Here is a 27,811-nt window from a genome sequence, read left to right as displayed (position 1 = left end):
GCAGAGTGCCTCCTATGTTCCAGAAACGAGGACGGATCCAAAGGAAAACGGTAACACTTGGATGGAAATCAAGGTCAACATACCCGTACGAACACAACTTCATCAAAACCCTACCTATGTTTAACAACTATTGGCAGCTCACAAAAGGACTGCAGTACATAACAGACGGGCCAGACAAAGGGGAAACAAAGGAAGTGACACTGGACTACCTGCCATGCAAATTGAGTGCAAGAGAAATAGGAGGAGAACCCGGGTGTTGGGAGAGACCGCTGTTACTGATATTTGGCAAGGTATATATGAAGAATGGATGGGCGGATGGAGTTGTGGGAAGCAAAATACTGACATTGGCAAAAGCTCCAGTAGTGACGGTACAAGAAGAAAATTACAAGTTTTACAAGGAATGGGCAAAGAGTGCAGGGCTGCTCACAGGGTTAGATAAAGAATAGGACCCATTGACAATAATTCCAGTGGCATCCCCCACGCTATGTTACCAGCATGATGGAGAGGTTGCCGTAGGAGGGAACGAACGATGTAAAAGAACAGTGAAGATTCCTGAGGGGGGCGCTGGAACAGCAGTACTAATGGACCACTATTGGGCCTGCAGAGCAAAAGCATATCACAGTCTACAACAATCATGGGCGGAGAATGTACTTTAGTACATGTCAATGTGCCCTCCCTAGTAGTACCACAGAAACACATCAAAATGGAAGGCTTCCCCAAAATGGATGGAGAAGGAGATTGGCCGACACATCCCAGGGTGCCACCCCCACAGGTAAAGACACTGACAAGAATAGAAAGGCAAAGAGAACCTCTCACCGGAAATAACCTCTGGGGCAAATCAGAAACAGCCCTCAGCGACATCCCAGCACCTCACAGACTGTTTAGTAGAGCAGCCATGTTCTTTTCGTCGATAATACATCCGGGGGTACAAGCATATGCAAATTCGAAATGGCTGCAGATAACCAGGTGGGAGCTGATGATGACAAACTCCATGGTGAAAAGATTCAACTCCATTAAAGAAGAATTAAGAGCGATACGAATGGTGGCCCTACAGAACAGGTATCTGCTGGACCTCCTCACTGCACATTCATTCCTGTGAATGACGAAGATAATGGCACACTATCAGAAGTGGTATCACAATTGGCAAAGATGCACGCGAAGATGGAAGACGAAGCAAAGGGAACAAAAAATGATGGAAGCTGGTTTTCATACATCTGTTCATGGATGCCATCATGGCTAGCGGATGGTCTTAAGGTGTTAGCAGGATGTATAATACTGGGACTGGCATCGCTGATGGGGACAAAGTTATGGATGGCAAGATCAAAACGGACAACAGAAGAAATGATCGGTATGCACATCCTCATGCCTGCAGACGATGAACTACACACAGAAGTCATCCTCAAGGAACGCAAATGGCTATGCCAGCAGATAGTGGAAGCAGACTTGTACCCACCATCAATAAAGGTTGAAAAACCACAAAATCTGAAGTCATATGTTGGAAAATGGGTTTATTGTAAGCCCGGTGGTGGATGTGTATACATGTATTGGTCATTCGAAGATCATGTCAACCATTACGGACACCTGGCGGGGACAACGAAGGTGTGGCGCTTACGAGATGATAAAAGAGTGGACAACTTTGTGGTCGACAAGTCGACCAGAGCGGGGAATGAAGAGGAAAAATGGGACGGTCCCTTCCCCAACCCACGAACACACTGTGGAAAACAACATCACAGCCAAAGAACCTCCAGCCACATGAATTTGCACCTCTGCCCACTGGCCCGGATGCCAACGCACATCATGAACATGCTCCACCTGTGAAACCAGGCCGCATCCAACCCAAAACACGAGGTGAGAACCAAGACGCAGCTGGGATCGATCGCATGGACCAGCTCGACTAAACGCTAGACAACCTAAACTTCCATCGTTAGAGATGACATGACGACATAGCCATGATAGACAGAAACACATGTGCTGCCGCGCACCTGGATCAGACACACACCAACCCACATGAAGAGCACGCTCAGTGCTATGACGCAGCGGACCATGTACATGCACAGAAATGCATCGTTATTATTTTTCACATAGGCCAGCAACCGCATGGCAGAACCGCAAGACGCCGGAAGAGCTAGTGTATATGCTTGCAGAGGCTTCATGCTACTAACCCTGGAGACAAGACCCTATAGATGGACCGATGTACACAGAACCACACTGCTCCCCATGGACCTTATGTCACAGCATACAACCAAGCCAAAGTAGGCTTCAAACCCGAGCTGACGGGACAGAAGCTGCTCATACGGAGCTACAAGGTGCTGAGCATGGAGAACAGCTCCTGGCTGGAGCCACCGCAGCCAAGGTCACGATGTTGCAATCCACATTCCGCGCTCTCTAAGCCAAGGTGACACCTGCCACTGCTGCGACTACCCGAAGCAAAATACAAATAAAATCCCTGTAATTCTGCCTCAGCCACAGTCTCTCAACACGTGACCCGGCCAACCTGATACATTGCCAATTCCCGAAGACTGAAGAAGCACTGGGATCCCACGTCTGCAACAAATTCGTAACAACTGAGACACAGACAGCGATTGGAAAGAAGCAGTCTAATGGCAGTAGCAGGACCTGTCCATTGTCTTCCACTGACACAGTCACACATTGTTGCAAGCACCAGGTCCATCGCGGGCTGGGAACGATGATGGTCCCAGGCTTGGGGGCACGCTGATGGACCAATCAGAACATGGGGGGCTAACCACTGACGACATTACCTCATAACCAATCACTAACTCTCCCTATGTAGCAGTCTCAAAGTAACAATTTTTAGGGACGAACCAAACGTACCAACTGATCTCTACTCCAACAATAACAACTTTCACTATATGGTCCTATACTGAACCTCCCACTCGGAGAGCCAACCCGGAGTGGCGATAGGTTTGGGGACGAGCTTTCGCAGGTTACGCAAACTGTTACATCGCTCAGGTACAAAATGAGCCTGCAGCCCGACTAGGATGAGAAGTTGCCCGGAACCTACGCTCCATGAATTTGTCCCTGCCAGTTTTCTTGTAATAACCAGCAGTAACCAATTGCTATTGTGTGGCAACTCTACTTCTTTGTGACGCAGAAGGAGTTAGGGCCTTCCGAGAGCCGGAGGTCCGACGACCGGGGGTGCAGCTTTGCCAACCACCAGAAATTACCCTAACAGTTTTATCGTACACAATGTGCTCAAGTGCTTTGTGTGGAGGGGAACTTGGCACCAACCACTTCTTGCGTTCATGCTCCTTCGATAAAGGTCCATGTGCACATTCGTGGAAATGTTGGTTTTCTGTCCATGAGTGCACTTTGTAACAATGGTGCATCACTGAACGCCATTGTTCAAGTAGAATTTCTACAGATCCATCACAAGTTTTGGAGCTCCACCAAAGATGGTTGCTGATAGATTAACATCACTCTAAAATATTTTCCTGACGCTTTTTTTTACCAGCAGCTGTAATTTCTTTATTGATTGATTTGGCAACGCGCCATGAATCAAACTGATGCCGAATGTGTGGAAAATGCTCTTGCATGGCCTTGGCTATCGAAACGTGCCTGTCATGGGCTATCAGGTCTATTTGCATGTTTCTCCATGGCCACAGAAGATGTACATTCAGACACCTGCACGATGACCGAACTCACAATTGTTTTATTTTCCATGTCTTGAACGTGGAATGCGCAGTACTTTGCGGAAAATTCGGGACTGTCACACTGTCCGTCGCCAGCTAGCCTGAAACGTTTGCCAGAGAATGTACTTTCCATTGACATCTGTTCGATTTTCCAGGCTTGACTAATAGCGGGGAATAAGAATTCCCTTTGAAATTTGTAGTACTGGGTTTTAGCAAGGAACTCAACTCCCGCAAGTTGACAGAAACTGGAAATCTTACCGAAAGTCAACCCGCTGAAAAGTAAAGCTGCTCAACATAGTAGATTTCCAGCAGGCACTTTGCCCAGCATCGGTTGAGCGGACCATGAAAATGGATTATGGAGGTGGACACAGCTGGCATGGATTTTCAGGTTAATGCCTTGTAATACATGAGACACATTCACCAATGGCTCCCCGCATTTTTCCGTCTTAATGTAAGGACACATTTCAGCATTTGTACATTCTCTGGCAGGCAGCTGTCGAATACAATGTATTTTTGCTCCTTTAATAGCCAATCGTCTGGCATGAATGTGTTTTGTGACTCGAGGGTGGTAGACAATTCCCCCAAACTAGGCAAACTGAAGTCCAGATGTTGAGCAAATTCCTCAGTCAATTGCATTGAAGCTTCAGCCTCTGTTAGATCAGGTTGTGATATTTGCCCATGAATTGGAGAAACAGGTAACATTGAGGGGGTAATTCATGGAATCAGGCGCAGATGCAGCGCAAGTGGCTGGCGCAGAGAGGGAGCGTGCGCTAGCCGCGTGCGCCAAACAGCAATCAGGCGCACCGCGTATTAATGGATTTCCGCAGCCATTTGCAGCCGTGGCGCAGCGAACATCCAGCAGCGCCAGTTACGCCCCCAAGAACGCCCCTTGCTCCAGAAAAAGGCATAGAAATACCCAAGACAGCGCAAAGGGGCGTGCTAACCCGGTACCAGCTCACTGTAATCGCGTGAAAAAGTACACGTACCCCACTCGCACAAGCCACAACACGTGAAAATCTACTCGCGCACCCCCTTGAATACGTGTACCCTGCTTGCAGCAGCCAAAACGCGTGACAATCTACTTGCGCACCCCCTTGAATATGCGTACCCCGCTTGCGGCAGCCAAAACACATAAAAATATCCCTGCGTACCCCCTTGAATACACGTACCCCACTCGCACAAGCCAAAACACGTGAAAATCTACTCGCGCAACCCCTTGAATACGCGTATCCCACTTGCAGCAGCCAAAATGCATGAAAACCTCCCTGCGTGCCCCCTTGAATACGCGCAGCCCGCTCGTGCCGGGGAAAACGTGTGAAAAGTGCACTTGCGTACCCCAGAATACACGTACCCCGCTATGTGCCAGCGGATACGCGTGAAAAGCACACTTGTGTACCCTACCCCGCTCTCGTGCCGGCCAAATCGTGTGAAAAGCGCACTCCGGAATACACGTACCCCGCTCGCGCTGTGTGAAAACCATACTTGCATACACCGGAATATACATATCCCGCTCGTGCCACGTGAAAACCGCACTCGCGTACCCCAGTATATACGTACCCCACTCGTGCCAGCGGAATTGCGTAAAAAGCGCACTCGCGTACCCCAAAATACATGTACCCAATGCGTGCAGGTGAAATCGCGTGAAAAGCACTTGCGTACCCCTTGATTCGTGCACGTGCGTGGTGAGGAGCCGCATGCCCTCCCTGCAGGCAGCCCACACCACAGGGGACACCCCATCATCCGTGACAATGTCCCGCAGGCAGCCCACACCACAGGGGACCACTCAACAACCCTGCCCATGGCCCGCAGGCAGCCCACACCACAGGGGACACCCCATCACCCGTGACCAAGCCCTACGGGCAGCCCACACCACGGGGGTCACCCCATCACCCCTGGCCATGCCCTGCAGGTAGCCCACAGCATAGGGGACCACCCAACACCCGTGACCACACCCGGCAAGCAGTCCACACTAGAGGGGACCACCCAACACCGCTGACCATGCCACGAAGGCAGCCCACACCACGGGGGACCACCCCATGACCCCTAACCATGGCCCGCAGGCAGCCCATACCACAGTGGACACCCCATCACCCATGACCAAGCCCCGCAGGCAGCCCATACCACAGGGTACACCCCATTACCTGTGACCATGCCCCGCAGGCAGCCCACACCACAGGGGACACCCCATCACCCGTGACCAAGCCCCGCAGGCATCCCACACCACAGGGAACACCCCATCACCCGTGACCATGCCCTGCAGGCAGCCCACGCCACAGGGGACACCTCATCACCCGTGACCATGCCCCGCAGGCAGCCCACACTACAGGGGACCACCCCATCACCCCTGACCATGCTCCACAGGCAGCCCACACCACAGGGGACACCCCATCACCCCTGACCAACCCCCGAAGGCAGCCATCACAACATGGAACCACCCAACACCCCTGACCATGGCCTGCAGGCAGCCCACACTACAGGGGACACCCCATCACCCGTGACCAAGCCCCGCAGGCAGCCCACACCACAGGGTATCACCCAACACCCCTGACCATGGCCCACAGGCAGCCCACACCACTGGCGACCACCCAACACTCCTGACCATGGCCCGCAGACAGCCCACACCACAGGGGACCACCCAACACCCTTGACCATGTCCCGCAGGCAGCCCACATCACAGGAGACACCCCATCACCTGTGACCAAGCCCTGCAGGCAGCCCACATGGTACCATGCACCTGCGAGCCCTGACTATGTCCCCCCACCAGTGACAGGCAACTGCCAGCAGACCCCGAGTCATGTCCACCCACCAGTGACGGGCACCTGCCAGCAGGCCCCGACTCATGTCCCCCCACCAGTGACCGGCACCTGCCAGCAGGGCCCGACTCATGTCCCCCCACCACTGACGGGCACCTGCCAGCAGGCCCCTACTCATGTTCACCGACCAGTGACGGGCACCTGCCAGCAGGCCCCGCCTCATGTCCCCCCACCAGTGACGGGCAGCCGCCAGCAGGCCCCGACTCATGTCCACCCAACACATTGTCACAACATACATGCATGTACCAAAAGTCCACCCAAATGCCACCCCACACTGCCCCCCCACCAATGCAACTTCACACCCATCCATCGTCCCCACTTCCCAGTACAGGCCCCATGGCATGTCATTCACAGAAGCATACATGCATGCACCTAAAGACATGCCCAACATGGCCACACACCACCGACACATGACTGAGGCAATGACGACTGACACATGCACCAAAATATTGAGAGCAGGCAACACAAATATATGAACAGATGAAAATGTATTACAAAACAGAAATCTCACAAACGAAAACCAACCATGACAAGGAAAAATAAATGAATGTGAACTGAACTGGATTTTTTTTTTTTAAATGATCAAAACAATAAGAAAAACCTCCAAGTGGTTCATGTCCATAAAATAGAAAATCAGAATCCAAAGGGTAAATAAAAAAAAAAAACATTCCATCATGGGTGTGAAAAACATAAAAGAATAAAGTCCACAGCTCCAGAACTATTTACAATGAAAGTTCTCAGGGTCCATGATCCCAAAACCAAATGAGATCTAGTTAAAGTCTTACAAAAATACAACTACGTACAAAAAGTGGAGCAATGTCCATCGACTCCAAAATAAAAATAAAAGGAAATGAAACCTAAGCCTAATAAACTATATACAATGGTGTTGGGCTAGTTCTACTGCTCACCTTCTTCCCCAAGAGTCTTGGCCAAGGCATCATTGAACTCAGACTCTATGGCCCGGAGGCAGGACTGCATCCTGTCCTAGAGGGCTCACAGGGACGCCGCCATGCTCTCCTCCAGCGTCCTGCGAGTCTCCACGAGGAGCTCTACCCACCTCAAGGCTCGCAGCATGGAGTTCTCCACGTGATCATGGTGAGACGTGCCCTCTCTGCCCGCCGCTGCTCTGCACCTATCCACTGGCCCAACCGCTGCCACATGGAAGACACACTTTGTCCAAGGTCCTCTTGCCCATCAGCTGATGCCTGCCCCTGTGATTTAGTTGGCCCTGAGGCCTGATGCCTCCCACGTCGAGCCTGCTACCGCATTGATGCCAACTGCCTCTGCCACCATGACTGCCTCCGGGAAGATGGCAACACCCAGGGCCGTGGTGCATGTGCCCTGCTTGATGGTGCCTGCACAGCCTCTGTCTGCCAGGGGTACAGCTGCTTGGGTGCCCACCTCTGCTGCACCTCCGACTCCCGACTGTGGCTGGGATGGGATCTCCACCAGCGTGGCCATGGTGGCTTGGGCAGGTCCACAGGGGGCCGTGGTGGCATGTGGGCCGGAAGACGGCATGGAGTACGACTGGTGCATAGTGTGTAAAGAAGAGGAGAGGGTCGCAAGAGCGCCCTGCACACGTAGGAAACCCCCAAGCATGAGCCCTCCCAGCCAGTTCGCGTCGGCACACACCTGTTTGTGATGACGTGTGTGGTCCCCCCAGGAAGCACGCACATCATCACAAATGTCATGTGTGCGCACAAAGATACCAATTAGGACGGACTCAACCCTGTCACGGATCGCCACGTCCGCAGGTAGAGGACCTGTGGACAGGCCTGGGACGGGGCATCCCTGCTGGTGCATGGTGATGTAGTCTCAGTGTCAGGGACATGGTTAGGCACAGGCCCCTCCACGGCGACCTGTGCTGACTCATACCCCTGCCCCTGGACTGCACCACTTGCACCAGTGGAACCACCCCGACCAGCCCCATATGTGGGTCTGATGCGGCCTCCTCCTCCTCACCCACCACCAACCTGGATGCCTCTGCGCTGTCTTCTGCTAAGGGAAAAATTTAACGCAAGCATCAGGGTACTGAACAATAGTCTGCAAGACACAAAGCAATTGCACATGAATGGAACTGTGAAACGTCATTGCATCATCACCCTCCACAACACATGGGTCAGTGCAAGCAACACACATGGAGAAACAGGCATGGCACATGCAACAGACATTTGCATCCATTTCCAAGGCACCACTGGAACATCCGATTGGGGGGCTGAACGTGACATGCATGCGTGCGTGTTTTTTCCAGGCAGATGGTGAGTCGCGCACATATTATTCCCACTGTGGTTGCCCCATGTGTTGCGTACCCCATTCACGTACCCCATTCACGAGGTCATAGTAGCCTGCGTGTTCCACAAGTACACATTTTTTGTGTTTCTGGGTGCCATCGCGTACTGCGGGACCTTATTTCCACGCACGTGGGGTACCGAGGGATCGCGTGCATGTCAGTTTTTGTTTTTGGGGTGCCTGAGCGTTGTGTGACACGTCATTGTTCTCCGGGGGTCACAGACTGCCTTGCAAGAGCACAGGGGTACCTATTCCATCTAGTACCCTGCCCCCTTCACCCCAATTGCTCAGGATTTTTTTTTCTGCACCTACCATTCGCACAAGTACATCAGTGCCATGGTTGGGAGGCCACGAAGTGGTAAGGGAGGCAAAGCTGTGCGACCTCCCAGAGGTGTCCGCAGTAGGGGACGTGGCCAGGATGACCAGGGTGGCCAAGGTGGCAGTGGTGGGTGACGTGGGCAGGGTGGCCCAAGAGGGCCAGTACACCTGCGCTTCAGCCCCTACAAACTGGAGTGGCGTAAGCCACTCAGGGTCTGCACCACCTCTCAAGAGGAAGAAGTGTGCTCTTGTGGAACAGGCTGGGACCCCAGACACGGCTCGGCCCTCCGGCACGTCAAGGAAGCAGAGTTTCAATAATGTGGAACTGGAAGCACTTGTGGGCTACGTGTCGGAACATGACCGTGAAATGCTGGTGGCAGCAGGGTGCAAAACTACGCCTGCTAGGAGTAGGGCCCACTGGCAGTGCATCGCAGATGCACATTAGTTCCTTGGGATTGTGAAGCGCACAACTGATGATTGCTCGAAGCGTTGGAATGACCTCAAACGCCGAGCTAAAAACAAGCTGGCTTCTAATTATGCCTCTACTCTGCTGACTGGCAGTGGGTCACCACCAGAGGAGGATGAACTCACTGAACATGAGGCAATCGCTGGAGGGTTCATCGCAGAGGATCATATCCAAGGCGTGGGAGACCTCCCAGATCTTGAGGCAATGTCCGCTGAGTGTCCATGCGTGTGTGTCCAGACCATGTGTATGTTGCTTGGGTGATGTGTTGTGATCGAGTGCCAGGTCAGGCTATGTAGTCATAACTGCCATATGTGACCCATGTAGTGCCTCCAAGCCATCCCCCGCCCTTGTGGTTGGGGTTCACTGTATCCCTACTTACCACTGCAAACACTTTGCACATGAGGACTGCACTTGCCCTTAAACTGCCACCATGACACAACATTGTAATTACAGTTTTTTTCATCTTTATTGACTGCTGAGGACCTACACATGTACTGCACCCACTCACTTCTGAGCCCTGTTTCAACCTTCAACGTGCCAATTGACTCGTGTCATGTCAAATTGACCTACCATTGATGTATCCATGTGCATCCCATTACTGTTTTTCAACACACTGGCGTGTGACACATGTGTGTTTTCACCCAATCTTTTGCATGTTCTTTTTGATGAAATACATTTGACATGGATGGAGGACAGTAGTGCTTCACTCCCATCCTGGTATCCTTGTCAGTTTGTGCCAACTGTGTGCTGGCATCTTTCATGTTTGTGGATGGTCCATGTCACTCACAGCCTTATGTGTGATGCAGGTGCTATGAACCATGCAGCACATGTGTTGGCTATCCATTTTAGAGTAATCAATATCTGCTTTCAGGGTCCCCTTCCACTTCATTGCCACGATATGCATGGCTGAGTTTGTGTAATGGGGACATGTCTGATTAATGGATGTCAACATTGTGATGCGTATGTGTGTGGGCTTTGCTGTTCACGTGTGTGTTCATTACTTCTTTTTCATTTTGTGCAGGTGATGACGCACTGGAAGATGTGGAGGAGGAGATGGCGCAGGAGTACTCAGAGCCCCAACCAACTACCAGTAGAGAACGTGGGGTGGTGCTGCACGAGAATCCATTGCTCCCACAGGCCGTCCTATCCACGGGTGTCTCTAGGTACACCTATGAGGATCTCTATGGCTCAAGTACTGAATCAGACATTGACACACATGTCCCGTTGCAGGTGAGTGTTTCTGGCACGGATGCTCTTCTGTCCAATGCACCTGCACTGCACTGGGGGTAGACCCCTCAATGGGCCATTCAGTGTTGGATTGTCCGCCTGTGGTGGTTACGGATGCAGGGTCACACCCTGCACTATTTGCTCCTGTCCCTGGGGCAGCAGATCAAAGGAGGAATGCAGCCCTGCAGCCACAGTGTCATGATGCCTACTCCCGGAGAACCAGTCCAGGACCAGCGTCCCCGGAAGCAGACATCATGTTCCCGGGGAAAAGGCCAGCAACCCCTAGTAGGGGCCCTTTGGACACTGTCCTGGCGCCTTTGGCGCCAGGCTCATTTTGGACCTCAGTCCTGGCGCCATAGGCGCCAGGCTCATAAAGGGAGTGTTTATGTGAACTTACCTGATGCAGACCGTGCTGCCAGATCCAGACCTCTTTGAGGCCTGAAAGGGACTATTTTACCTGTGGGACTATTTTGCCACTCGGGCGTGGCCGGGGAAGAATACGTACCTGGAACTACTTTGGGGGCTATTTAAGCCACGCCCAGACAGCAGCTCACGCTTCGCGTTGTTCTGCACCTAGCAGCTGGACGCTCACCGTGTCTGCTCCTGCATCCTGACTCCAGCCACGCCCGCCTCCATCCTGGAACACCTGAAAGGAAAGAAGAGAAGGGAAAAGGTTAACAGGAGAACATTACCTGCTTCTACCCGGAGTCCGGAGTCATCACGCCGGCGATCCTAAGGGAAGACATTTATTTTAAAGATGCATCGCGTTGCTCGCTGCAGCGCCACGTCCACTCACCTGTTCACGAAGCATCTCCATGCTCCTTAGCGACCATCTGCACGATCCGCCGCATACCGGCGCCTAAGGGGGAAGAGAAGAACAAAAGGTGAGCAAAAGGAACATATTGAGGAAAGGCAGATTTTCGCCATAAGACCTACCTGATTATTGTTGGGAGAATCTTTCCTCATCTCGGGTCGGCGCTGCTTCTTCGGCAGTACCGTACCCCGGCCCCTATGGGGAAAAAAGACACACGCATTAGTGGGTGAATATAAGGACATTAAAGGAACCACCCATCATAAACTCACTTGAGTTTACCTTCGGCGAATTGTTTCCTCTACGCGAAATCTTCACTCAGCACCTGTGATAAAAGGGATAAGAGACGGACTACTGAATATAAAGGCAAATAGAAAAGGAGGCCAACTCTTGAACTTTTACAACAGTATACTTACGGCATCTTGCCAGGAAAGTCAAGTAAGCTTGGATCCTCACCAATCCGAACACCAGTGAAGTAACTGGATATAATCGCACCCCTGCACCAGAAGCAGGATGGAGAGCTCGTCCTTTCAAACCTTAAGGTGAGAGTTAACGGGGAATTTCGGAGGTGGTCTGAGGAGAGTGAAAGAGGGAAGTGGGAGGCTGACGCGCTACTCCGCAGGTAGTTAATCCCCTTTCTCTATCTGCAGAAGGATTCTCCTGCAAGTCAGACAAGCGAGATTTGGGGGTCCTGTCCAGTCGGTCTTCCGAGTTCTGCGCATCACCTTAGAAGAGGCCGCAGCAGTCCAGACTGGTCAGCGTCTCTGTGGGAGTCAGGGGAGCGTTACAGAACGCGAAGCCTTCCTACAATTTCCCACCCAGGCGCTATGGAGACTTCTGAGACTGATCAGTTGGCCCACCTATTGGGGGAATTACAGGCCGAAGTGCATTCCGCTCGTTAGGAGACTAACGCTCTCAGGAGAGAACTAATTGTATCTAAGGAACAAACTGATGACCTTGCCAGGCAGCTATTGCAAGGTCAGGCTGGACAAACTCCCCTACCAGGTTCAGGGGGTATTCCCGCCCCAGTGGTTTCAAGTAACCCAGTGCAAATTAATCTACCCGGAAATATGCCGTTGGCCCCACCTGAACGTTTTGCCAGGGACCCCAAAAGAGTCCCCGTATTCATGAATCAATGCCGATTGCACTTCCTCTGCAGACCTGGGGCCTTTCCTAACGACCAAACCAAGGTAGCTTTTGTATTATCATATCTCAGTGGCTGTGCTGCCGATTGGTCAGTTCCACTGGTTACTCAAGATGACCCAATACTCCGGGATTTTCAAGGCTTTCAGACACGCATGGAAAGATTATTTGCTCGGCACTCTCAGGGACAGGCCCTGGACAACGAACTTCTGTCCCTACGACAGGGTAACCAGGATCTCTTAGCCTATATCGCAACCTTCAATAGGTTGGTTGTGGAGACTGCGTGGCCAGAGGATAAAAGAATCACGTTATTTCATCGAGGTCTACGTAGAGAACTTAAGGATGTCCTGGCCCAAGTTGTAAATCCGCCCCAAGACTGCATGGAATATATAGACTTAGTGGTCCAATTAGATCACAGGCTTCAAAACAGAAAGGCAGATCGGTCCAAGTTTGAGACACAGGTGTTGGTCAAGACTCACGTTAACCCCAAGGGTGCCGATGTTTCAGAACCTATGCAAATTGGAGGGGTTAAAGGACCTTTAACTCAAAAAGAACGTGAAAGAAGGCGGCAGATGCGATTATGTCTTTATTGTGGGGCTTCTGGACACTTTTTACGAGATTGCCCAGTAAAACCGCCCAAGAAGGCGGTAGGAGCCGCGGATAAGAACCATATGGAACCTGATTCGGGAAACGACCACGCCCGACAAGCGTAGGGCTCCGCTTGCCGAGCCTGAAAACTAACTCTCAGACCTCGCACTTCATCATGCCAATGGTCCTCGTAAATCTGGAACAGCCTGGGCGGTTGCATGCAATAAAGGCATACATCGATAGTGGGGCTATAGGAAACTATGTGGATTGTGAATTGGCTTCCAGGATCCACCTCCCTCTACGTCCTAAAACCAGTAAAGAGGTCATCACGACAGTAGATGGAACCGAAATCGCCTCTGGGCCGGTAACACATTCCACTGCAGAGGTGACACTAGTGGGTCAGGACGGGCATCGGGAGGCTGTTGTGTTTGACGTAATCAAGGCTCCACAGTTTCAGGTAATTCTAGGAATCCCTTGGTTAGAAACAGATAATCCTCAAATTGACTGGCGAGCGAAGAGGATAACCTTTCCGGATTGTGCACAAACCTGTTATCCAGGAAGTCCAAATATAGGCCTGGCTACAGTAAAACCTGCCACTTTGCAAATCCCGCCGGAATACCAAGAATTTCAAGACGTCTTCCAAAAGGAACAGGCCAACACGTTACCCCCTCACAGGCCGTACGATTGCCAAATCGATCTGATGCCCGGTGCACAACCCCCTTGTAGCAGGATTTATGCTCTAACTGAACCCGAGAATCTTCATTTGCGACAATATTTAGATCAGTACCTAGCCAATGGTTTCATTCGCCCATCAAAGTCTCCTGCATCCTAGGCTTTGTTCTTCGTGCCAAAAAAAAGAAGGCAACCTCAGAACTTGTATCGACTACCGCGCATTGAACCAGATAACTGTTAAAAACCGTTACCCTTTGCTTCTGATCCCTGAACTTCTTGACCAGGTGAAGGATACCTGCATATACACCAAGTTAGATCTCCGGGGTGCTTACCATCTGGTGCAAGTAAAGGAAGGCGACAAATGGAAAACTGCCTTCCGCACCAAATATGGACTATTCGAGTACCAGGTGATGCCTTTCGGATTGTGCAACGCATCTGCTGCCTTCCAAAACTTCATGAACGATGTCCTTCGGGAACTCATCGATGTTTGTGTTGTCGTATATATCTATGACATTCTTGTGTACTCCTCTTCGGAATCTGATCACAAAAAGCATGTCAAGGCAGTTCTTGAGAAATTGCGTCAACACAAACTGTTTGCAAAACTTGAAAAGTGTGTTTTCCATACCACAGAAGTCGAGTTTCTTGGTTTCATCCTGACACCTAAAGGAGTCCGAATGGACTCGCGAAAAGTGGATGCCATCCTCAAATGGCCATCGCCTAGCTCTGTGAAAGGCGTTCAAAGCATGCTTGGCTTTGCCAATTTCTATTGCAGATTTATCCCGGAATTTTCACGTATTGTACAACCCATCACTGCACTCTTGAGGAAAAATAAACGCTTCGAAAGGTCTGAGGAAGCCGAACGGCCTTTCAGGAATTAAAAGCTAAATTTACTTCCGCACCTGTATTGAAACACCCGCGTCCAGATCTCCCATACATAGTCGAAACCGACGCATCCAGCTTAGCCATGGGAGCTGTCCTGTCTCAAAGAGATCCCGAAACTAACCAACTGCACCCCGTAGCATTTTGGTCCAGAAAATTCTCGCCACCTGAGGTCAATTATGCAATCACCGACAAAGAGTTATTAGCCATTAAGTCCGCTTTTAAGGCTTGGAGGCATTATCTTCTTGGCGCTAGACATACCATCACGGTGATCATTGACCACTGGAACTTACAATATTTGAAAACTGGCAAAGCTCAATCATCACGTCAGCTCCGATGGGCTTTGTTTTTTGCTGAATTCGATTTTGTAATTACCTACCGTCCTGGCAGCAAGAATGGCAAAGCGGACGCTCTATCCCGAATAGGAATGGGAGAATCAGATACAAACTCAGAACCTGTACCGATAATTCCCGAACAAAGAATTCTGGGCATGACCTCTTTACAAACACTGGAAGACATTCAAGCTAGAGTTAAACAACTCCTGGACCCTACAGCCTTGCAGGATTGGATTCAAAAGGGATCTTACTTTACTGTCAATGATGACCTACCTTACTTCCAAGGGCGCTTATTTCTACCACACAAAGAATTACAAGAACTGGTTATTTCTCGTTATCATGATACTCTAATAGAGGGGCACCCAGGTATTGCCAAGACGGAAGAAAAGGTTAAACGACAGTTCTGGTGGCCCTCTTGGCGAAAGGACATTAAATCCTTTGTGATGTCCTGTGGTGTTTGTGCCCACAATAAAGGTAAAAAAAAAGACCAGCCGGCCTTCTTCAACCCTTAGACGTTCCACCGGCACCTTGGCACACCTTGTCACTGGATTTTATTACGGACCTGCCTCCTTGTTATGGATATAACACTATTCTTGTTATTGTGAATTTATTTTCGAAAATGGCCCACTTCATTCCATTAAAAGGTTTATCTTCAGCTTCTGTCCTAGCCAAGGAATTCCTTGAAAATATCGTTCGTTTACATGGATTCCCGTCCATACTAGTCTCTGACCGGGGAAGCCAATTCATTTCCCATTTTTGGAGAAAGTGTTGTCAGCTGGCACAAATCGACGTAAGATTATCAACCAGCCACCACCCTCAGACTGATGGTCAAACAGAGAGGACTAACCAGACCCTTGAACAATATTTACGGTGTATGTTGCATCAATCTGAAAACAATTGGAAGGATATTCTCTGGATTGCCGAATATGCATACAATAATTCGGTACATTCTGGGACTGGGCAAAGTCCTTTTTATACCTTATATGGGCATCACCCTCGAACCTCAGATCTTGACTCACCACAAAGCCTCGAAATGCCCGCAGTAGACCATCTGCATTCTACAATAACTCAAGCTTTCAAAGAAGCAACTACACATTTACAGCAAGCCAAGAGAAAATACAAGAAGAATGCTGATCTCCATCGAAGTGAGGCACCTCTATACCAAATAGGAGACCAAGTATGGCTGGCTACCAGACACTTATCGCTCAAAGGACCTCGAACTTTTAACCCAAAATATTTGGGGCCTTACTCAATTACGGCCATAATCAACCCAGTGGCCGTCAAACTCGACCTACCAGCTAATATGCGGATTCACCCTGTTTTTCATGTATCACTTTTGAAACCAGTACAACCTGGAACCCGATTAATGAAGCCACCAGAACCTATCCAAATAAATGGAGAACCTGAATTGGAGGTGAAGAACATTTTAGATTCCAAGGTGTCAAAGTCAAAACTTTTCTATCTAATAGATTGGAAAGGATACGGGCCTCAGGAAAGGTCTTGGGAACCTAGTGACCATGTACATGCACCTCGGTTAATAAAAAAATTCCACCGGAATTTCCCAAACAAACCGAAACCCCCGGAGAGAACAATCTTGGGAGGGGCCTTGGGGGGGAGTGCTGTCATGATGCCTACTCCCGGAGAACCAGTCCGGGACCAGCATCCCCGGAAGCAGACATCATGCTCCCGGGGAAAAGGCCAGCAACCCCTTCTAGGGGCCCTTTGGACACTGTCCTGGCGCCTTTGGCACCAGGCTCATCTTGGGCCTCAGTCCTGGTGCCATAGGCGCCAGGCTCATAAAGGGAGTGTTTATGTGAACTTATCTGAAACAGACCGTGCTGCCAGATCCAGACCTCTTTGAGGCCTGAAAGGGACTATTTTACCTGTGGGACTATTTTGCCACTCGGGCGTGGCCGGGAAAGAATACATACCTGGAACTACTTTGGGGGCTATTTAAGCCACGCCCAGACAGCAGCTCACGCTTCGCGTTGTTCTGCACCTAGCAGCTGGACGCTCACCGTGTCTGCTCCTGCATCCTGACTCCAGCCACGCCCGCCTCCATCCTAGAACACCTGAAAGGAAAGAAGAGAAGGGAAACGGTTAACAGAAGAACATTACCTGCTTCTACCCGGAGTCCGGAGTCATCACGCCGGCGATCCTAAGGGAAGACATTTATTTTAAAGACGCATCGCGTTGCTTGCTGCACCGCCGCGTTCCACTCACCTGTTCACGAGGCATCTCCGTGCTCCTTAGCGACCATCTGCACGATCCGCCGCATACCTGCGCCTAAGGGGGAAGAGAAGAACAAAAGGTGAGCAAAAGGAACATATTGAGGAAAGCCAGATTTTCGCCATAAGACTTACCTGATTATTGTTGGGAGAATCTTTCCTCATCTCGGGTCGGCGCCGCTTCTTCGGCAGTACCGTACCCCGGCCCCTATGGGGAAAAAAGACACACACATTAGTGGGTGAATATAAAGACATTAAAGGAACCACCCATCATAAACTAACCTGAGTTTACCTTCGGCGAATTGTTTCCTCTACGCGAAATCTTCACTCAGCACCTGTGACAAAAGGGATAAGAGACGGACTACTGAATATAAAGGCAAATAGAAAAGGAGGCCAACTCTTGAACTTTTACAACAGTATACTTACGGCACCTTGCCAGGAAAGTCAAGTAAGCTTGGATCCTCACCAATCAGAACACCAGTGAAGTAACTGGATATAATCGCACCCCTGCACGAGAAGCAGGATGGAGAGCTTGTCCTTTCAAACCTTAAGGTGAGAGTTAACAGGGAATTTTGGAGGTGGTCTGAGGAGAGTGAAAGAGGGAAGTGGGAGGCCGACGCGCTACTCCGCAGGTAGTTAATCCCCTTTCTCTATCTGCAGAAGGATTCTCCTGCGAGTCAGACAAGCGAGATTTGGGGGTCCTCTCCAGTCGGTTTTCCGAGTTCTGCGCATCACCTTAGAAGAGGCCGCAGCAGTCCAGACCTGGTCAGCGTCTCCGTGGGAGTCAGGTGAGCGTTACAACCTGCAGCCACAGGCAGCACCAGCACAGCAAGGTGCACGTCTCCTTGGGCCCGACAGGTGTCGTGTCCGGCAACGTGGTGGCCGTGCGCCACCGGGCAATACTGTGTGGGAGAACTCCATTTATGCAATATCACAACAGGGGCATCATGTGAGATTATGGCTCAGGCTGTGGAAAGGGTGGCCACTTCCATTCTCCCCCCCAAAAGGCAGGTGGAGCTCCAGCAGCAGGCAACGCGGTCCACTTGCTGCTCACACAGGCAGGACATGTTGGCCGCCAACAGGGACTGGTGGGCTGAACTGGGGGCTCTGCGCACAGCCATATCTGCAGAGGCACAGGCCCACAGGGATGTCTTGGTGGAAGATAACACCTCCCTCAGAGCTACTCTGGGTGCACTTGAGATGGCCCAGAGTAGACGGTCAGAACAGCAGCTGGAGCAGCTAACACGCAACATCTCAGCTGAGCTTGAGGCAACCCGTGAGGAGGTCCGTGCATTATGTGAGGCCTTGCAGGCAGAACTCTGTGCTACACGTGAGGTGTTGCATGGGGACCTCCAGACCATCATCCTGCAGAACCAAACCTTTCATACCCGCATGCTTGCTGCAATGGAGGAGCAAGCCAGGGCTTTGCGTGGTATGTCTCCCGTACCACGCACACCTTCTCATATTCCACCAGAGGGTGATGACAGCGACGGCAGTTCTCCCACGATCGGCTAGCCGTGCAGGCCATGAGCCCATGGAGGTTTTTTATTTCTCAACATCCACGCATGTGGGTGTTGAGGTGCACCCTGCACATCCTCCCTCCTGGGTGGTCCCCCCCCCTTAGTCAACCAGGGCCATTTTTGATTTTTGATTTTTATTTTATTTCTTCTCTTTCTTTTTTCACTTTTTCTTTCTATTGTGCATTTATATAACAGTGTGTTGCTTTGTGTGGCATCCGAAGGCATCCACTGTGTGTTCCAGCTGGGCCCATACAGGCTTGTCTTGTGTTTGTGTTTGAGGCTTGGGGTCCAGACACATATGCCACTCCTGCTTCCCATTTCCATGGGCTTGAAAGGAGGGGACCTTGTGACAGTAACTTATACAGAGGCATTGGGCTTCCATCACTTGTGTGGGTAGTCTGTAGTCCAAACTGTGCATACACTCATAGTGGCGATTCATGATGGTTTCTTCCCTGCATGGGTGATATGTATATTGCTTTAAATATTTCTCATTGTGCATATTTACATGTTGCTTCTTCATGTGTTACTTTGCCAGTCTCCATTGCAGATGCAGTTCATGCTGTATGCAGTACCCTGCCACATTCACCTACCAGCAACACACTGAAGATGGGAGGGGTCCATGTGGTGGCTTTCTAAGATTGTGACACTTGGGCTTTTGTGATTGGTCACCGTCTGACGTTGCCACTGTTGGGTCCTGTATTCATGATTTGTCATGCAGGTAAATATATGTTCATGCGTACAGTTTCATTTTGATTTGTGAGAGGGAATTGTCTGTGGCCTGTTTCCATTTCTGACGGTGCACTTTGTGACAGCTGTGTCATGTGTTGTGCATTTATTTGGTTGCTTTCACATTGCATGCCATGGCATGGTGTGTTGGGCGGGTGAGCTTTGAGAGGTGTTAGGTGACATACCAGTATTTGGCTGTGCTGATTTGCAAGGGGGTAGTGGATTATGCAGCATGAATGTGTGCCTTTTGGCCACACAGCATTGGGTTTATTTAAGTAGCTAGGGATGCACACATTGTAGCACTTCCAGGGACACATTCCCAGGTTGGTAGGGTTGTGACAGTTCACTGTCCCTTTCTCATCATTGATTGTCACCTGGTATGTACCAGGCCTGTGTGCACTCTGCAGGGGTGCAATTTTAGTTGAAAAATGTAGCCACAAGCTGGGTATGGGCTGCCTTGCCAGGTGCCCTTTCCCCTCCCATGCACAAGGGCCGTGCATGTGGTTGGGGATGCGGGGGCACCACCATGTCCACTGGTACGCCCCGCCGGGTTTCAACTTTGTGCAGGACACATGCTGCCACAATGATCCTGCACACTACTGGGGGCGCATATAGTAGCTGCCCATCAGAGCAGTTAAGGGAGCAGAAACGTGACTTCAGCACTCCGAAAGTGCGCTCCACTATGCCCCGGGTTGCAATATGGGCTGCATTGTATCTTACCTCGGGTGGTGTGGTGGGGTTCCGTATTGGCGTCATCATGTTGGTGCTCAGAGGGTAGGCACTGTCCCCTGGGGAGGTGATAATGGTTGTGATTCGTTGGGTTTCTCCATTTCTCTGTGTGTGACATGCATGCATGTGCACAGGCATTTGTACTCACCAATCAGCCATGTGTTGCCATGCCCGCCAGCTTCCAGGTCCCGGTTTAGGGGTGACATTCTGAATATGAAACTATCATGGGTGGACCCTGGATAGTTTGCGTAGACAGAGGTGATTATTCCCTTGGCATCGAATACCACCTCCACGTTGATGGAATGCCAGTGCTTGCGGTTGCGATAGATGTGCTCAGCGGCCCTAGGTGGACGTAGAGCCACATGGGTGCAATCAATGGCACCAAGCACTTTGGGGAAGTGTGCCACCCCGTAAAAGTCCTGTACCATGGTCTGCCTTTCTGTAGGTGTTCTGGGCATGTATATGTGCCTGCAGACTGAGGGGCGTGCAGTCATGATTGCCAACACCTGGTGTAGGCAGTGTGACTGCGTGGGCTGTGAGACGCCCCCAACTGTGGCTGTTGTCTGCTGAAATTACCCAGTGGCCAAGAAATGCAGTACATTGACCACCTTTTCCAAGGGGCACAGTGCTTGGGGGCACAGGGTGGGTGATGTGAGGTCATCCGCCCACTCAGTGACCAGGTCTAGGATGATATGGGGTGGAAACCTGTACCTGCCAAAGACCTGGTCATCAGGCATCCCAAAAAGGCTGGTCCTGGGTAATAAAATGCAGGGCCTGTCTATCCTCCTCCTCCTGCGGTCTCCCACAACACTTCTGCGAGGAACGGTTCATTCATCGTAACGGTATGAGCTTGTTTGTTGTTTGGCACACTTTTATGCGGTTACGCCTGGTTTAACCTGGCGTATATGTTTCCGGCTTAGCCCGTCTTTTGTGGCACGCGGGTTTCCCCTGTTCGATTCCATGAATACGTGTTGTTAGCACGCGTGTGGGCGTTGCAAGTATTTTGCTGCGGTACTTCCCCTGTAACGCCCACATTTACGCGTGTTGTTCCCCATTCTGCGTGATCCGCCCCCTTTTTAGGTGTGTGCGCTAGGTGATGTGCGCCTTCACTGGGTGTCTGGTGTACAGCCTTCGGGATGTCGCAATGACGTGTGCACCACACACAGATTCGGCGCAGGTCACAGGTAAACCACGTGCAGCGCCTTCCATGAATCGCCAAACGGGCTCTCGCGCGGCTTTCGCACGCATGTGCTGCGGTTTTTACGCTTACCTGTTTTCAGCGCACATTAATTCCATGAATTACCCTCTGAATGTTTCTTGGGTGGAACATTTTTAGAGGGTGTATGTTAAGATGGATTTCTGAACTCAGACCTGGAGGGGCAGAGGTTCAGAAGGCCAGCCTAGTTTCTTGGAACAGGGTAACCTCTGGACAAGCCAGACCAATCAGGGTAGCAATGGCGGCGGTCAAGACTAAGGGCCTCATTACACAGAAGGTGGTAAGGGTTAACGGTCACCGGTAAGGGTATCGGTGACCGTTAACCCTTAACGTCTTACTACGAGGTCCCTTTGCGGGTTGGTACTTTAACGCCTGCGTTAAAATTTGCGGTACCGTAATTAGCACCTTCCCCCATTTCCATTATGCCCTATGGGGCAAAAATAGGAATGGGGAAGGGCAATGGGGGAAGGGGGAGTTAGTGCCCCGCCAACCGTGGAATAGGGCAGTAATTCCCCTTTCCTCCAAGGCGGTGCCGGTATTTTACCGGCATGGACTTGGTCCACCGCCTACCGTGTAATGAGGATGTAAGTTTCAAGAGGGGTGAGGGTGACGGAAAGACCTCAATGAGCACACAAAGCAAGGACACTTACAAATTACTCCAGACAGGTGTTATATTAAAAATATAGACACATTTATTACAAGGCCTTTGTAACATCGACCATAGCAAAGAATCACAATAATACTAAAGTAAACCAACACATCACAATCAATACAATATATATAAAAGACTGAGGGGTCTAAGGAGTTAGGAGCACGTAATATGTAAACCACCTACATGGGGAGGAAAACAGGCAGTGCGAGTAATCATTAGGCCCAGTTCGACATCTGAAATACACCTAACTAGGAGGAAGTCCAAGCCCTACGAAGAGAGGAGCATTATGCTCAAAAGAACCGGCACGCACTGGTGCCAATGGACAAAAGAGGGCCTCTTCGAGGATATCAGGCAGTTCAGGATGGTGAATGAAGCGATGCAGAGCAAGTCCCCAATGCTCAAGCAAGGCCTCCACTTGTGGGCCGAGGCAGGGTGAGAGTGCAGGATAGAGTCGTTATTTCGCAACAGCGGTAGAAAAGAAACGGGCTCCTGCGCGAGGGGCCAGCGGTATCACCGGTCCCCGACGCAGGCAGACCCAGACTTCTCCAGTTCAGTTCACATTGCTGGCAGGTTTAGCTGCGATGATCAGGACATCTTGACACCGTGTAGATTCTGCGTAGCAGGTTGCAGGGTCGAGTGTGTCCCAAATGCAGCGGACGTGCACAGGTTGTTACTATAGCAGGGCAACACGGCAACCGTGTTTACTCTGGTCCGGGCGCACTCATCTCACTTCAGACCTGTGAATGCCAAGTATACGGTGAGAGGGTGCCGTGGACGCAGAGCAAGCAGTAACCAAGTTTCGAGGGCTTCCCTGAAACGGCGGCGGTGACAGAGCAAAGCGTCCTGCGTAAGCTGGTCAGCCCACTGGTTGGCCCAGGGACACTTCCGAAGAGGCTTACTTGCAGGGTTTGATGAAGGTGCCGGGAATAGTTGATCCCACTATTCCAATGGGTCGAGGCGCCTTCGCACACCTTCTAGGACGATCAGATGCAGAGGGGTCTCACAGGACGACAGCGGTTCAGGGTGCCAAACCTTCAGCGGGTCACCAGCGGTTCCTCGACTCAGCTTCTTGTTGTAGGATACTTGGCTCCTCATCCCTTGTTCAGTGTGAACTCAGGAGATCGACATGGTAGTGGTGTTTTCAGCCTCCTCTTATCCAAAGTTCCCTTCGCGCCAAAACAGGGAGGACCCAATGGGAGATCTGCTCACAAAGACTCACACCATATGTGGACCTATCACGGACCACGGTGGTCCCAGGCATTCAGGACACTCCAGACTCTCTGGCACCCAGGATGTGTTTTGGGACCAGACATCCCAGCCCACATCCTGGAGGCACACACAAGGCATGCAGAAGCCTGCAAAAGCTTTGGGGTTTCGCAGGAAAGTGCATGACCAAATAAGGACTGCCCCGGGTCGGCTCGACGTGGGTGAAGGTGAAGGGGCAAGAAGGTCAGCAGACAGGACAAAGAACCTCGTGGCATGGCCATTTTGGGAGCCAGGCTACCTATTCGTCCCAAATGCGGTAAGACATGGAAAAAAAGGGTTAAAAACACAAGAGAAACGATAGCCACCAGTCCTGTCCATGACACACTTCCACAGTTCATAATAAGTCCAGCGAGAGGTTTCTAGGGCCTTTGGAATGACTAGAGACCCAAGAGCGCGGTAAGTTACGGTGCACTCTTGTTTCATGTTGCACAAAAGCTGCAACATGAGGAAAGGACTAAGGGAAACAAAGTCTCCCAGTACTGACTGTACTACGAGCATGTCAGTTTCTCCATAAGAATTGAGCGAAAGCCCAGAGGAGTGCGGCGGAAGGCTTCGCTGTTTTGGCAAAGTCTAGATCAGTGTGTAAAACAACAGCAAAAGGTTTGGGGGTTGCCACATGGAGGGAAAATGACATACAATTATGAAATCTATCCTAACAGTGTAGATTGTGTCAAGGGGTCTGCGAGAAATTGCTATGCATCTTCCGTTTCATCTTGTCGAGTTGGCACATAGTAGCAATGGTCCATGGACACTTTGTACTGTTCACAGGTGAGATTCCATTCATTTTCCGGCCACTGGACATATGCATCACGAGTTTGCTTATTGACTGGACCACACTGCGCTTCAAATAGTAGTTTTTCCATTGTGAAATCTGTCTGGCAAGCAGCATCTTTGGTTTCATTTGTTGTCTGAGTGTTTATACTTCTCCTCCTTCTGGGCCTCTAACAGATGTGTAGAAAAACATGCTCAATGTATAGCAAACATACAGCAGATACCATTTTAAAACTAAAAACCTAATATGAATAAAACATCTACTCAAAAACTTCTCCAAAACAAACTTGTTTGTTCTTTAGCCTTTTTTTCTTGATTTGCTTCAAAACCGTGGGCTTCTCTTTGCCCATCGCACCATCAAGCTGAAGGAATAGTGTTTTTTTATAAGGTGTAAAAAAAAGCAAATTTCATTTGCACACAAACAAACATATGTACATATCTACAAACAGAACCAACTTCAGTGACTTGAAAACATTACAACATAATAATGTATTCAAAATGTAATGTGATGTCCAATTGTATTTAATATTAGGTTATGTTCACCTCTGGTTCATGTGCCTCTGCTTCTAATTCTAATTCCACACCTTGGGTACAATTCCTTGAATAGAACATTCATTAAAAAAACAAAAATGTCGGGGGCATGGCCAACCGCTGATCGATGCGGACGTGAGCCGCCATTGCTCTTGAGCCGTCAGCCAGATCCTGAGCTAAATCCTGCGAAAATAGCCGTTGTGGACTGTTAAAAACCGCATATATAGCTGTCCGAACACAAGCGGCATTGATTCCTGCAAGAACGGAGCGAATCCGATTCAGATTCCTGAAGATACAACCACCAGCAAACACAGGCTTGGAGCCGCGCTCATCACCTAAGACGGCCGCCGCCAGCTCGCCGTAAGCGAAATACGAAGAGAGCATGACACATTAAGCGAAGCCGGCAGTGAAAGCAAGAGCCGCGAAAACACCTGGATGAGCGGGGGTCACCCACTACTGCGAGACCACGACGCTGTGATACCCGTGACTCAAGGAGTGATCAGCGCTCTAACTACTCAAAACGCCACGACGTAACCGGCTTCACCATCCGGTTTGGCGCCTGAGACAAGACTACGACGCCATTTCAGCTTTCGAGACTGACGGGCCATGGCCGGAGGCAGTCAATACACCCCTGAGGGTCTGGATCCGCTGGGCCTGCCTACTGAGATACTGCCACTACAGGCCTACGTAGCTTCAACGATCAGCAACAACATGGGCGCTCCGCTTCGCGTAGAGTGCCCACAAACCCTCCTACGACGATCCCCGCAGCGCTGAATACCAACGCAGTAATGAGTGGAGGGTGGCGACGCCCTGGAACTGGGGAGTGTGATCGGTGCCCTTGATTCCCCCCTCCCTCCCTCTGGGGATAACCGTGGCTACCGCCCAGTATGTAAAGATTTGAACTCTGAATCTGCCTCTACTACCGTCTACGCAACACAAGTGAGGGTAAAAGATGGGGAAGGATAAGCCGAGAAAATCCTCGACGCAAAGTCGAATTGAACAGTATGCAATAACGTCCGTATCTCACTCTCCTGAACAGCTACCGATGGCAGAGGCAGCTCCCATAGAGGATGAGATCTCCCTCCGTGATATAATGGCCGCCATTGCTAGGTCTGGAACCTCGATGGAGAAAAAAATTGACAGCATAGGCGCAGATGTGTCCCTGCAAAGGCATGACCTTCAAAAACTAACTGCACGCACTGGAGAGGCCGAAGCGAGGATATCGGGAACGGAAGACTCCATACGAGAGGCGAATCGCCAGATGTCCGGCATGCCAGCACAGATTAAGATCCTAGAATCAAGGGTGGATGACACCGAAGGAAGGTCTCGGCGAAATAATATCCGCATACTCGGCCTCCCAGAGAAGGTAGAAGGAGGCTGTATGGAACTGTTTCTCGAAGATTGGCTGTTAAACACATACGATGAACAGGCCCTCTCCAAATTTTTCTCCATAGAAAGAGCCCACCGCATTCCGACTGGGAAGGCCGTACCCGGCACAACACCCCCGCGAACAGTCATCGCAAGGTTCCTAAATTATAGGGACAGGGACGCCCTGCTCCAATTGGCGAGATCAAAAGGCACAGTTGCATACAACAGATCGAGAATTGCTTTTTTTCCTGACTTCACTAGAGAAGTACAGAGGGCGCGCCAATCCTTCGATCCACTCAAGAAGCACCTGCAAACAATGGGGGTCATATATGGATTGATATTTCCTTCCCAATTGAAGATTTTTCATAATGGCACCTCGGTCCATTTCACTGACCCCAAGGAGGCCTGGAGCTGGGCGGAAAGGCACATAGACGGGGACTGGAGCGCTGAGGGGAGACAGAGAGGGGAGCACGGCAGACCGCATCCTGAACGACCACTGGAAATAGTACCCCAGCCGGACCCGCACAATGCGATCCCGCACCAAGTAGACGATTAATTAGTCAAAATGTCGCTCCAATGTAAGAAACTATCAAATGATGTGAGCCAAACAGCCCACTTTGGACAATGCAAACCCAAACCACATGGCATAACAAGGCTGGCGACTGATCAGCAACCCCCCCCTCGAGACAACAAAGAGAACTCAAAGTACCCCGAGAAGGTGCTCTACAACCAGGCCTCTACTGGTAGGCCGTGTCCCGCAAACTGGTGGCATCTCCAAATTAGATGCCCCCACGAAACCAGGGCGGGCGCATGCTGGTTGAAGTTTAACTGGTTTATAGCTTGCTGTTGGGCCGACAGATGCTTCAGTTGGGGGTAGAGTATGGGGAGGGGGGAGTTGGAATTGTTAAAGTTTTTTTACGTTTAGCATACAATGATAATATGAGAATACCACAAGAGGCAATGGCTGCAGTAAAACTCGTCCAACTGTCCGCGGCGCGGATGCGACCTATGGAGGACACCCAGCAAACACACGCTTAAACACTTGATGGCATCTGCGTCGACTCCTAATAACAAGCACCTAAAGCTCATAACCTGGAATATGAATGGCCTGGGATCCAGCATCAAAAGAAGACTAGTGCTACAATACAGAAACAGCCATTCCCCGGACATAGCCCTCTTGACCGAAACGCACCTGGCAGGAACCACATGCAAACTGTTCCAGAGATCCAATTACCGTACAGCGATCCATGCTGGCTTCTCCACGGGGGCGAGAGGAGTGCTAGTACTGGTCCACAAGAGACTACCGATTGAAGTCAAAAAAGTAATACGAGACACAGGCGGGCGATACATACACCTGCAAGCGTCACTATGGAATCAAACCCTGGCGATAACGGCGATCTACTCCCCACCAGCCCTCCTCAACACCTTGCTAGCTGACATTACCCCTATCCTGGCAACGGGAATAGCAGATACATGTATAATAGGAGGGGACTTCAATGAAGTAATGAACAATGCCTTAGACCGTACACACCTTCGGACCAGAAACCCCAACACGGTCACCAAACTTGCTACCTTTGCTTCCGCACTGGGGCTCCGAGATACGTGGCGTGAAT

Source organism: Ambystoma mexicanum, chromosome 2q, assembly GCF_040938575.1.
Source record: "Ambystoma mexicanum isolate Mex_15411 chromosome 2q, UKY_AmexF1_1, whole genome shotgun sequence".
Lineage (NCBI taxonomy): Eukaryota > Metazoa > Chordata > Amphibia > Caudata > Ambystomatidae > Ambystoma > Ambystoma mexicanum.
Note: the sequence above shows the minus strand (reverse complement) of the source record.